Source organism: Hibiscus syriacus, unplaced genomic scaffold (assembly GCF_006381635.1).
Source record: "Hibiscus syriacus cultivar Baekdansim isolate YM2019G1 unplaced genomic scaffold, ASM638163v2 tig00111633_pilon, whole genome shotgun sequence".
Classification (NCBI taxonomy): domain Eukaryota; kingdom Viridiplantae; phylum Streptophyta; class Magnoliopsida; order Malvales; family Malvaceae; genus Hibiscus; species Hibiscus syriacus.
The window spans coordinates 39,168-52,261 of record NW_024063139.1 but is presented as its reverse complement, the minus strand read 5'-3'; the positions used below and the strand labels follow the sequence as shown (position 1 = coordinate 52,261).

Below are 13,094 nucleotides of genomic sequence, written 5' to 3'. Positions count from 1 at the left end.
CTAACAGGCCACATTATAGAATCTTCAAACTCACGTACGGACTGTGTGTAACCTATCAATAAAAAATGGAACAATTAATTTGAATTTCTTTTATAAAGATATGGTAAACTGAAAAGGGTGAAATACGTACCCATTTGAAGCACCACTAGATGCTCATCTTGACTCTTAAACTTCTGTAAATAGTTTGCTGCAATATGTCGTAAACAGTACTGGCGATAAATATTGGGGGTTGACAAGACGGCCCCATACGCTGGAGTGCGTATTTGATACCAACGCCTTTGTCAGAAATAAGACAAATCCATCATCTTTATCTTGCATCACATGTGATAGAACATATGTTTGTAATTTCATAAGGAAGAATTCCCAAGAGTCGATATCTTCCTTTTCGACAATTGCGAAGGTGATGAGAATAGTTTTTCTGTTACCTTCTTGTACAACCGCCAATAACATTATTTGAGTGTATCGACAATATAACCAAGTGTCGTCAATTTGTACAACCGGCTTGCAGTGTCATAATGCATTAATGCATTGTGAAAAAGTCCAAAATAGCCGCTAGAATTGGCAAACACCTTGTACAACACGATCATTTTCGTACGCTGGGACTGTTTCCAATTTCACAATTGTTCCAATTTCACAATCATTTTTTACAAACGCCGCTAAAGATTATGATATTTAGCGGCGTTTACTCCAAACGCCGCTATTTATCTTTTCTTTTGTGTTCTTTTGTCTAAAAATGCCACTAAATGTTATGTCATATAGTGGCATTTTCTGTATAAACGCCACAAAAGATCTAGAACTTTAGTGGCATTTTCCAAAAACGCCGGTATTGACTATTGTTGAAAATATTTTGATGTTTCGATATAACAAATAAATTAATTTTGAATTTTAAGATTTTATTCAATTTTAAATCATATATTCGATTAAATTATTTGAATATAAAAATATTACTCCAAGTTTTTAAATGTAAAATTTAATCCTTACTTAAGTTTAAAATTGTGTTTTAGTCTTAAAATATTTTTGAAACAATTTTACAAAGTATTTCGAACCATAATCGGACCAAAAATAATTTTTACAAAGGGAAGTACCGATACACTCTTGGATGTATCGATACAGCCCCAACTTCGAATGTAATTTGTGTACCGATACACAACCGATGTATCGATACACTCCTGGCTCCGAGAAACATCGAATGTAATTAGTGTCCGATACACCATGGATGTACTGATACATAGGCCTGTAAATGAACTGAACGTTCAGCGAACCGTTCATGAACCGTGCGGCGGGAAGTTCGTTTATGTGCGTTTATTTATTAAATGAACGAACATGAACAAGATTTTGTGTTCGTTTAATTAAATGAACGAACCAGAACATAGGTCTCGTTCGTTCATTTATGTTCTTGAACGTTCGGTTATGTTCATTCTGTTATGTTCGTTTATGTTCGTTCGGTTATGTTCGTTTATGTATGTTTAACCCAATCTTCTTAAATCAATTTTGGTGATCAATTTGTAAGTATCTTAAAAATATTAATTAATTTGATATTCTGATGACCAACTCTATAATTAACCCAATTTTATTTGGAAAACCCAACAATATTAACATGGTTTAGTTCATTTTGAACGATCCATAAGCTGCATACCCAACACCGTCAACATCCACTATGCCGAAATCCTATGTGACTGCACCACCAGCTGGTTATCTGATGAGCAAAGAGGAGTCCCAGAAACCGGTTGCTTTCGAAACCAAGTCCAAAGGTAATGGATTCTGGAAGGGATGTTAAGTATTAAGTACCGTTTCTTCTACTCAAATAATCTTCTTTTCTTTCATTTATAATGGAGTATTCAAATTTACAAGTAAATAGTTATCAACCAGTAACTCAAGTCAGCTTACTTTGAACTCAAGAACCCAATAATGGTAAGGCCTTATTCCATAGGTTGAGAAGTTCTTTAACGCGTTTCATTAAACAAATTTTGTGCGACATCCGGATATGGAAGTTTAGCCAACCTACTTCTCTCATTTCCCAATTTTCAACTTCTACAAAGCACGAAGCTAAGGAAATGTTTATTTGATCCCCAAGGATTAAGGTCGGAAATCACATAAAAAACAATCTGTGTTCATCTCGACTGTTGTTAAATGAGATAGGAAGAAAGAAAGTGGAGGAACATTATGCAATCCCACATTAGTAGCAAATAAGCAGCTCGGGGTTGGTAACTTATATAAAAGAAGATGGGGGAGAATAGGTTTAAGCATCTTTGCACTTGAGGCAATGTCGAGCTTGAATCGAGCTTAGAATTGAGCTTGAATCGAGCTTGAATCGAGCTCAAGTCTCGAGTTTTAATCGAGCTCTTAATTGTTTTTTGAGTTAGAGCCTTTTCGAGTTCGAGTTCGAGTCGAGTTTCAATATTATATTTTGAGTTTGAGTCGAGCTTGATAATTTTAAGCTCGCGAGTTTTTGAGTCGAGTCGAGCTGACTTTGAAAGTTTTCGAGTTCGAGTCGAGCTCAGCAATACTCGAGCTCGACTTGACTCGTTTACACCCCTAGGTAGGGTCTCCAACGTTTATGTTCGTTTATGTTCGTGTTCATTTATGTTCGTGTTCGTTTATGTTCGTGCGCGTTTATGTTCGTTTATTTATTAAATGAACGAACATGAACAAGTTATATTCCTTAATAAACGAACATGAACAAAAAAAAATTTGTTCATTTATGTTCGTGTTCGTTTATGTTCATTTATTTTTTAAATAAACGAACATGAACATACCTCTGTTCGTGTGCGTTCGGTTCATTTACAGGCCTACTGATACACTAGGTCAACTAACGGTCGAAATATTTGAATTTTACACCGAGTGTACCGATACACCTACGCTCCCAACAGATTTTTTAAATGGTATTCACACCATAACGGCTATATTGACTTCACCAATGATCCCCAACGTTCAGAAGTGATCCAAGGTGTATATAAACAAGTTCTGAAGCCATTGATCAACAACAATTAAGAAGAAAAGCTAGAGAATCAAAGAGAAAGCATTAAACCTCAAGTTTGAGCATTTTCAAGCTTATTTCCATTCAATATTTATTTTGCTTTCAAGAACACCATTTGTACTCAATTGTATTCATTCTTGAGTGTTCTTTCTTTGTTATAGAATTGTGCAAACATCTTGCCTTGAGAGGTTTTTCTGTAAGTTTGTGGAATTTTTAATTTTCTCTTTGGGAGAGAGTGTTCTAAAAAATTTAGGGTATACTTCTTAAAGGAGTTGTAAGGTTACTCTTTGTCCTCAAAAGAAAGAAAAATTAGTGAATTTGTGGAAAATCCTTAGTGTGGATAGCTAAGGTAGTGGATGTAGACTTTGGTTGAGAAAGTCGAACCACTCTAAATCGTTGTGCAAATATTTTCAATTTTCTGCAAAAACTTCCACCAAAATTTTTATTGCCAATTCACCCCCTCTTGGCTATTTTGTCGATCGATTAACTCAACAATCGGTATTAGAGCTACACTCATTTGAAGGTTTAACCATCTCTTGAGTCGATTCTGGAAGAGTTATATCGATATTTAAGTCATAAATGGCCTCCACATCAAACTTCGACTTCGTTCTTGATTCTCAGCCTGTAAACAAGCCTCCTTTCTTCAATGGTGCTAATTATGCCTATTGAAAGAATAGGATGAGATACTTCATTCAAGCTAGTGACATGGGAGCATGGAAAATTATAGTGAACGGATACATCGAACCATCCACACATCAAAATTTGTGGAGTGAAGAAGAGACGAGAATGTTCCAGCTCAACTCAAAGGCTATTCATATTCTATTTTGTGCTCTTGGACTAGATGAATACGGGAGAGTTTCGTCTTGTACAACCTCTAAGGAAATATGGGATAAACTACAAGTCACTCATGAAAGCACAAACGAGGTAAAAAAATCTAAAATTAGTCTTCTAACTCATAGCTATGAAAATTTTAGGATGAAACCGGATGAAGACATCAAAGCTATGACGGATAGATTTTCCGTGATTGTAAATGGTCTCAAATCATATTGAGAGATCATTCCAAACGAGAAGATTGTGAGGAAGATAATTTATTCTCTTCCAAAAGCTTGGCAATCGAAGAAGACGATGATTATCAAGGCTAAAAACTTAAAGTCCTTAACCCTCGATGAGCTAATTGGTTCTTTCCTCACGCATGAAATGATGATTAAAGATGAGGTAGACCTCAAGAAGAAGGATAAGACAAAGAAGAAGACGGAGAAGAAGAAGAACGTTAGAGTTTCTCTCAAATCCAAAAAAGATGAGAGTGATTCTGATGATTATAAAATGACGAGGAAATAACATTTTTTGCCAAACGGTTCAAAAAACTAATGAAGCCCAACAGAGAAATAAAATTCAAACGAAATGAAGGCTTCAAGAATGAACCGAAGGAGAAGGATCCAATCATTTGCTACGAATGTAAAAAGCCTGGGGATGTCAAATACGATTGCCCGCAATTAAAGAAAAATGTTTAATCCAAGAAGAAGCACAAGACACACGTGGCTACTTGGAGCGATGATGATGAATCGTCAAATGAAGAGGAACAAGAAGTAGTAAACATGTGCTTGATGGTCATCGGGGAAGATTCTCAGGTAACCTTTAACTCATTTGATTTAGAAGATTATTCTTATGATGAGTTAGTATAGAAATATACTGGGTTGGCTTCGGATTATGAGAAATTATTTTCAAAATACAAGGAAGATATTTCAAAATTGAAAAACAAAAATAATCTCATATCCAAGACCAATAATGATCTTGAAAGTAAAATTAAAGAATTGCAAATCAAAATCGAAGATTTTGAAAAGAAAAATTCTGATTTGCATACTTTCAAGAGTTCATAATGATCATCAAAAAAGAAATTGGTGATCTTAAAGCTTCTTTTAATAAAGTTGGAACAAAACGTTTTGAAAATGGAGAAAGTTCAAAATCCAACTTTGTTAGAAAATGTTTTAAAAACTACAATCATAGAGGTCCCCAAAGAACCTCTAATGGCAAAATCGTTAGAAGTATATGGGTTCCTAAAGAACTCATTACTACTAAAGATAAGGATATCCTACGCAAATGGATACCCAAGGGGACTAGGATTTTAGGGACTAATGAATATGAACCCAAAAGAATTTGGGTACCAAAAATAAAAAAAATAATTTATGTTTGTAGGAAAAGGAGCATTGCTACAAGGCACAAAATACAAGTTCAAATTCATGGTTCCTTGATACTAGATGCTCAAGACACATGACCGGAGACAAGAGCCGGTTTATAGAGCTTAACGACAAAAATGGAAGAGTGGTAACCTTTGGTGACAACTCAAAAGGTTACATTGAAGGTATTATATGGTTTAAAACAAGCTCACAGAGCTTGGTATGAAAGATTGTCAAACTTTTTAATTGAAAAAGGTTTTTCAAAAGGGAAGGTTGACACTATATTTTTTTTAAAGTGAAAAGGTAAAGATTTATTAGTAGTTCAAATTTATGTTGATGATATAATATTTGGTTCTACTAATGATGCTCTTTGCCAAGAATTTTCTAAGTTAATGCAGAGTGAATTCGAGATGAGCATGATGGGGGAGCTCTCATTTTTCTTGGGACTACAAATCAAGCAAAGAAAAGATGGCATCTTCATCAATGAAGCAAAATACGTCAAGCATAAGCTTAAAAAGTTTGGATTGGAAAATGGAAAACCCCAAGCCACTCCAATGAGCTCATCTACAAAGCTTGACAAAGATGAAGGAGGTAAATATGTAGATGTTAAATTATATAGGTCTAAGATTGGTTCTTTACTTTATCTAACTGCAAGTAGATCGGATATTATGTTTAGTGTTTATATGCTAGATTTCAATCATGTCCTAAAGAATCACATCTAAAAGACATTAAGAGAATATTTAGATACCTTAAGGACACTCCTAGTTTAGGACTTTGGTATCCTAGAGACTCTATCTTTAGCTTGCATGCCTTCTCTGATGCGGATTATGGAGGATGCAAAATAGATAGGAAAAGCACCTCCGGTACTTGTCAATTCCTAGGAAATATGTTGATTTCATGGTTTTCAAAGAAACAAAATAGTGTTGCATTATCTACCACTGAAGCGGAATACATTTCAGCCGGTAGTTGTTGCGCACAAATTTTATGGATGAAACAACAACTTTTAGATTATGGACTTGAAGTTAGTACCATACCTATCAAGTGTGACAATACTAGTGCTATTTGTCTCACTAAAAATCCCATCAAACACTCTAGAACTAAGAACATTGAAATAAGACATCATTTCATTAGAGATCATGTCACAAAAAGAGATGTAGTTCTAGAATTTGTTGATACTTTGCATCAATTAAGGATATTTTTACAAAACCTTTAGATAAAGAAAGATTTTGGACACTTAGGAGAAAATTAGGTTTAACAAACCTACCTTGACTTAGTGTTTAAAAAAATTAGCACTTTTAATTAGAATTAAAAAAATGCTTATAAAAATAACACTTTTGATTGCATTCTTTGCTAATATTTAGGGGGAGTTTATGATCTTTAGTGAAAATTAATAATATGTTCAAATAAAAGGTTAGATTTGATTGATTGAACATTGTTAATTTTCGAAAAATGAGTTGTCAATACCACTAGAGCTAATTAATTTAGCATTCTAAGTGTTTAAAACAGATTTTTTGACATTTTTGTGCAAAATGTATCGATACATATGTATCGATACACCCTCGTTATGTATTGATACACTATGAATGTGTACTGATACATTCCTTGAATGTGTATCGATACACTAAGGAGTGTACCGATACACCCGTCGGATTTAGGCTTAAAATCCCTAAAAGTTCCTCATTTTATCAAAATCCCTAAATTCTAAACACTCCCACCGTGCTATCCTCTCTCAACCTCTACTCTCTATTTTGCTCAAAACCTTCAATACAAGTCGAAATTCAACAAGTTTTCAACGTACAATTCTTCTACGATCATCAAAATCTTGCAAACTACATCACATCTCACTCAATCCGAAATTTTCAAGGTAATTTTTCTAAAACCTCTATTTTATTGATTTTTGAACATAAGACTAGTTTTAGTTAGTTCTAGTTCGAAATAAATATCGGGCATTGATCATATTATGATTTAGAACTAGATTCTACAACTAATTTCATAAAAACACAATATTTTTCAAAAATTTTAAAATTTTTTGAAATAAAAATGGTTTGTTTATAAAATTGTTGTTTTTGATTTAATTATGTTGATTTTTATGAGAACTATACGTATTATGATTTCTCAAACATTGTTTTCAAAATAGTTTTCAAATTTTGTCCCTTAGGATATTATTTAGAGAACTTTGAAATATTGAGGACTCATATTGAGTTTTGGGATTGATATTGTTGCATATATATGTTTTAAAATTGCAGGTATTCCTTAATCTCATTCCGATTTAACCATGTCTCATTCTAAACACCCTAGGTCATTGTCTAGCCGGTCAAACCAACCTCAAAATTGACCTCCTATTCCACCTCAAAATCCGAACCCAAACGCTCCCGAAATAACTATCCTAAATTTCTGTTTTAACAAACCTGGCCGTCGAGAAGATCTCTACCATAGGTTTGTTAATCTATTTGAGTCATATAGAATCCGGGAAGAGCGTATCCCCTTAATCCAAGCTATGGTCGATATGAAATTTCAATATCTTTCTACCCTTAAATCTTGGAAATTTGTTAAATTTTTTCAGCTTAAACCTATCGTTTATCACCAACTCGTCCACAGTTTCTATTCTAATACGGTTTGTGTCCAAAACAAGTCTCAAACTGCCACCGTAGGGATTCGATCTTATCTCTTAGGTCAATTCATTTATATTGACTCCGACACAATCGCTAACACCTTTGGTTTAGATAACGAGTGTTTAAATAACGAAAAAGAAATTGTGGCTACAAATTATAGAGCTAAGGCTAGTGCGAGTACCTTGTTAACTCATCACGAGCATTTTCTTCATTTGATTATCTCTTGGTGATTTAGACCATTCGGAGGTAGATACTCCACTCTTAGAGCTCTAGATTTATGGTGGATACATTGTATCCAAAATAATAAGAAAATAAATTTGCCACAAATCATCTTTGCTGAGCTAGTAGAAATCGTGAACAACATTCCCTCTAAATACATAGAAACCTTAGTTTACGGTTGTCTTCTTAGCAATTTGTTTATCAAATCCAATCTTAAGTTCCAGCTTGATGTAGCCATCCCTCTTAAGAACCCAATAAATTTCACAACCTTGAAGAAATCGGGATGGTCCGGGGAAAAGGATCAATGGGTTCGATCAACCGAGAAAACACCGGGTGCTAGTTCTTTACGAGCAACACCGGCACCGGCTGCTGATGATGATCCAGAGCTTGAAAAACTTATGCGAGATATTGATGATCACATACCCGAGGATGAGACGGTCCAGCAAGAGAATCAAATGCCTCCATACTTTCGATCATTTTTGGAGACATTTGATATGAGGTTTGCATCCATTGAGTCTCATTTAACCGCTATGGGGGCTCAACAATTGGAGATTCAACGGGAGATGCGAGCTAACAACGAAGCAATGAATCATCGATTCAATGCTATGGATGAAAGGGTTGATGCGCTTACACGAGATGTGACTAATATATGAGCACATCTATCACCTCCCGATCCACCAATGGATGATTAGACCTATTCTTGCTTAAGTTTTCTTAGGTTGAATTAGAACTTATTGTTAAAACATTTTGAATGTTTTTAGAATAGTGTTTTTTGGATGTTTGGATATATATGTTTGAATGGTTTGAATTTTTAATTTAAACTTTATGTTTATATTAATTTTTTGCATCATTTACATCTTAGTTGAATATGACCAATTTACCATTACACATTATTTATGAATATTGTTTATGGACTAATAGCTAATATTTCTCTTGATTGTGATCTTAGCAACTTAAATTATATCTATTTAAATCAAATAGCTATTTTTCTTAAAAACTTGTTTAAAAACATTTTATAGAGTCTTTTTTATTTAACAAAAATGGGGAGAATAAAGTAAGGGGGAGTAATTTTCAAAATTGGTTTCAAAAATGATTTTCAAAGAAAATCTTAAAATTACTTAAATGTTTTGTTATATCAAAAATGGGGAGATTGTTGAAAACATTTTAATGTTTCGATGTAACAAATAAAGTAATTTTGAATTTTAAGATTTTATTCAATTTTAATTCGATGTAACAAATAAAGTAATTTTGAATTTTAAGATTTTATTCAATTTTAAATCATATATTCGATTAAATTATTCGAATATCAAAAATATTACTCCAAGTTTTCAAATGTAAATTTTAATCCTTACTTAAGTGTAAAATTGTGTTTTAGTCTTAAAATATTTTTTAAACAATTTTTACAAAGTATTTCGAACCATAATCGGGCCAAAAATAATTTTTACAAAGGGAAGTACCGATACACTCTTGGATGTATCAATACACCCCCAACTTCGAATGTAATTTGTGTACCGATACACCTGGGATGTACTGATACACTAGGTCAACCAACGGTCGAAATATTTGAATTTTACACTGAGTGTACCGATACACCTTGAAAGTGTACCGATACACCTATGCTCCCAAAAGATTTTTTAAATGATATTCACACCATAACGGCTTTATTGGCTTCACCAATGATCCCCAACGTTCAGAAGTGATCCAAAGTGTATATAAACAAGTTCTGAAGTCATTGATCAACAACAATTAAGAAGAGAAGCTAGAGAATCAAAGAGAAAGCATCAAACCTCAAGTTTGAGCATTTTCAAGCCTATTTCCATTCAATATTCATTTTTCTTTCAAGAACACCATTTATACTCAATTGTATTCATTATTGAGTGTTCTTTCTTTGTTCTAGAATTGTACAAACATCTTGCACTGAGAGGTTTTTCTGTAAGTTTGCGGAATTTGTAATTTTCTCTTTGGGAGAGAGTGTTCTCAAGAATTTAGGGTATAATTATTGAGGGAGTTGTAAGGTTACTCTTTGTCCTCAAAAGAAAGATAAATTAGTGAATTTGTGGAAAATCCTTAGTATGGATAGCTAAGGTAGTAGACGTAGACTTTGGTTGAGAAAGTCGAACCACTCTAAATCGTTGTGCAAATATTTTCAATTTTCTACAAAAGCTTCCACCAAAATTTTTATTGCCAATTCACTCCTCTTGGCTATTTCGTCGATCGATTAACTCAACAACTATGTATTTAGTGGCCTTTTTATACAAACACAACGAATTAAAACTAATTTTTGAAATGTTGTTTTCTACTATTTTGTTACCCAAATTTAAAATTTTAACATGTAGCATTATCCAATAAACTTGACATCCACAACAACAAACTTGAAATCCATAACAAGAAACTTGAAATCCATAATAATAAATCAAAGTTTACATTAACATAAAATATAATGTAGTTCAACATTGTTAACTAGAATAAACAATAATAACACCTAAGATGGTAGACTCTAGGGTTGACTTTGTCGTATCATCTGCATCATAGCTTGAAGTTGATTTTGAAAGTCTTCACATTTTTTTCTGACGTGTTGCTTCTCTCTCTGCTTCCATTGCTTCAATTTTGACTCCATTTCGATATTCGTCGCTTACCCTTGACAAATCCATCCAACTCTTATCCATTTCGTATTTCTGGATTATCAATTTCAAATGTTAATTGCTAATATTATAGAGAAAGTAAGCATTCCTACAATAATAACACCCCAACCTTTTGTTCAGATGTTCACAAACCTTTTTTATAATCGCCAATCGATTATTATTCTACTAAACTATGTTCACAAGTTCAGATGTTCAATTCATCAATGAAACAAAAGAACAAAAACATACAGATCAAGCTCCAAAATTCAAGCAACATGTTAAACGGTGGTTAACGCTTTTTCACAATACTAAAACCATTCAAAGGGAAAAAATATTTTATATATATATAAAAAGAATAGAAGGCTGCATATACATATAATTTAAAAAGAAAAGATGACTGGATATACATATAAATTGATTTTATTTTATTCAAACACAGGGTTACGGACTAGGGAAGGCAGGAGCACAAAAAATTTAAAGAACATATGAAGTTTTCAGAGAAAAACACGTACCTGAATGTCGACATCAGTTTTCTTTGAGTTTTGAAGAAAATAAAGGGATGAGTTCATTATCCTTGAATTAGGTAAATTGTATCGTTTTCTTTGAGTTTCGAAGAAAACAAAGGGATAAGTGCATTTAGTAGACCGGGGGAAATTACATCAAACAACAGAGCTATGAATGGTACGAAACACAAGCAGTCGATATACCTTTGGTTCCTCCACTAAGCAGAAAGGCTCCCATGCTGTTCATGGAAAAATAAAACATCTCCATTACTAAAAGAAAACAATTGGATCCCCATGAAAATAGAAAATCTTATTCTCAAGAGCATCCATAAACATCTTCATTTTCAGAAATGCATTTCACGAAGAAAGGTTTACAAATTTCCAAAAGTCAATCTCATTGTCTTGCATTAGAAACTTTAGTTTGTCATATGGTTAACATAGGTTAAGCTATAACCCAATTCTAAGCTTCCAAGCATCTGGGTAAAATATTAAATAAAGAGCATAAGATTCTTTTGACAGTCAATGGATTGTGTGATTATTGTGTCATCAAGATTCTAGGAACAAGTTGGGACGCCAAACAGAATGTACAAATACAAAGGTCAAGCATCAAGCCGTGGAACATGAGAAATAAAATAAAACAAATCCTATCACTAGACCTCCTCGATCTCAAATAAGTTGAAGTATTCTGGCCCATTTAGTCAAAAGAAAAATACATATATTACACATATTAAGAATATACTCATCAAGGATGCAACATCTGTTAGAATGAACAAAAACCCATAAGTTTCGAAGTTAAAGATAAATTATCCCTGATTAATAGACCAAGCAAGCTGGCATAGCTGCAAAACTATTGTTAAATGATGTTTCCATATTGGATATTTCAAAATATAATTGGACTGTCAGAAGAAATAATTTACATCAATCAAATTATACCTAGCTGAAAGTCCAACACACACAGTTGAGGCATCAGGCCGGATATGCCTCATGGAGTCAAATATAGCTATACCTAAAGGGGGAGGGGGGGATTCAAAACCACAAAAGTTTGCAAATCAATGAAAATTGCCCGTAGATTGGTATTTGAAACCACCCAATGGAAGTATAAATACATAATTCTCATTAGATAGATACATTACCGGCTGTAACTGACCCTCCAGGGGAATTGAAATACATGACGATGTCCTATTGACAAGATCAAACAACACACGAATCGTAAATAACATGCATATACTGGCTCCAAAGATGTGTATGATTGAGAGGAAGTAAGCAAACATGGAACAGAAGAGACCTTATTGGGATCAACAGCATCAAGATAGAGAAGCTGGGCTACGATAATGTTTGCCATATCATCATCAACGGCTCCACCACAGCGAATAATTCTCTAACAACGGAAACAAACACCCAACATAAAAAGCTGAAAAGAGAAAGACCTAGTTTTGCTAAAGCCAAAATTCAAACCAAACCAAATCCTTACGTATTGAAAAAGTTGGCTGACAACACTTTGAAATCTCTTTTGCACCATCGGAGGCGGCCCCTGCCCTTTGTGCACATGCAGGAAAGTAAGGTGACGATGGAACTAGCAAATCATTCCTGCATAGTTACAGAATAAAATCATACATCTTTATTTATTAAAAAAAAACTCGTTTTTTAAAAAGAAGGTTATAGTTATAGTTCCATCCAAGCTCTTACCTTATTGACCAAATTCCCTGTCGAGAACTTGTCTCTGGAGCCCAAAAATCTCCTGTGTAAACAGCCTTTGGCTGAGAACTAATCACATTCTTTTGATTACTAAGTAGCTTCTTCAATTTCCTGAAAATGAAATTAAAAAAAATACTTTTAAAACTTTAGCCAATTAAGTAAAAACGAAAACATGAAAAAAATGGATCTTGGACCCTCTATGAAGAAATTAACATTACAACAAAACATGGGTTCTATTCAAAGATGAAACCAAAAAGAAAGTACATGGGACGAAGGGGATGCAAAGGGCAGGA

At 33.6% G+C, this 13,094-nt stretch overlaps 1 pseudogene; it reads right to left on the bottom strand.

Annotated features, from left to right (window-relative positions):
- Positions 1-10,499: 10,499 nt before the first annotated feature.
- On the bottom strand, positions 10,500-13,094 carry LOC120166214 (annotated as a pseudogene).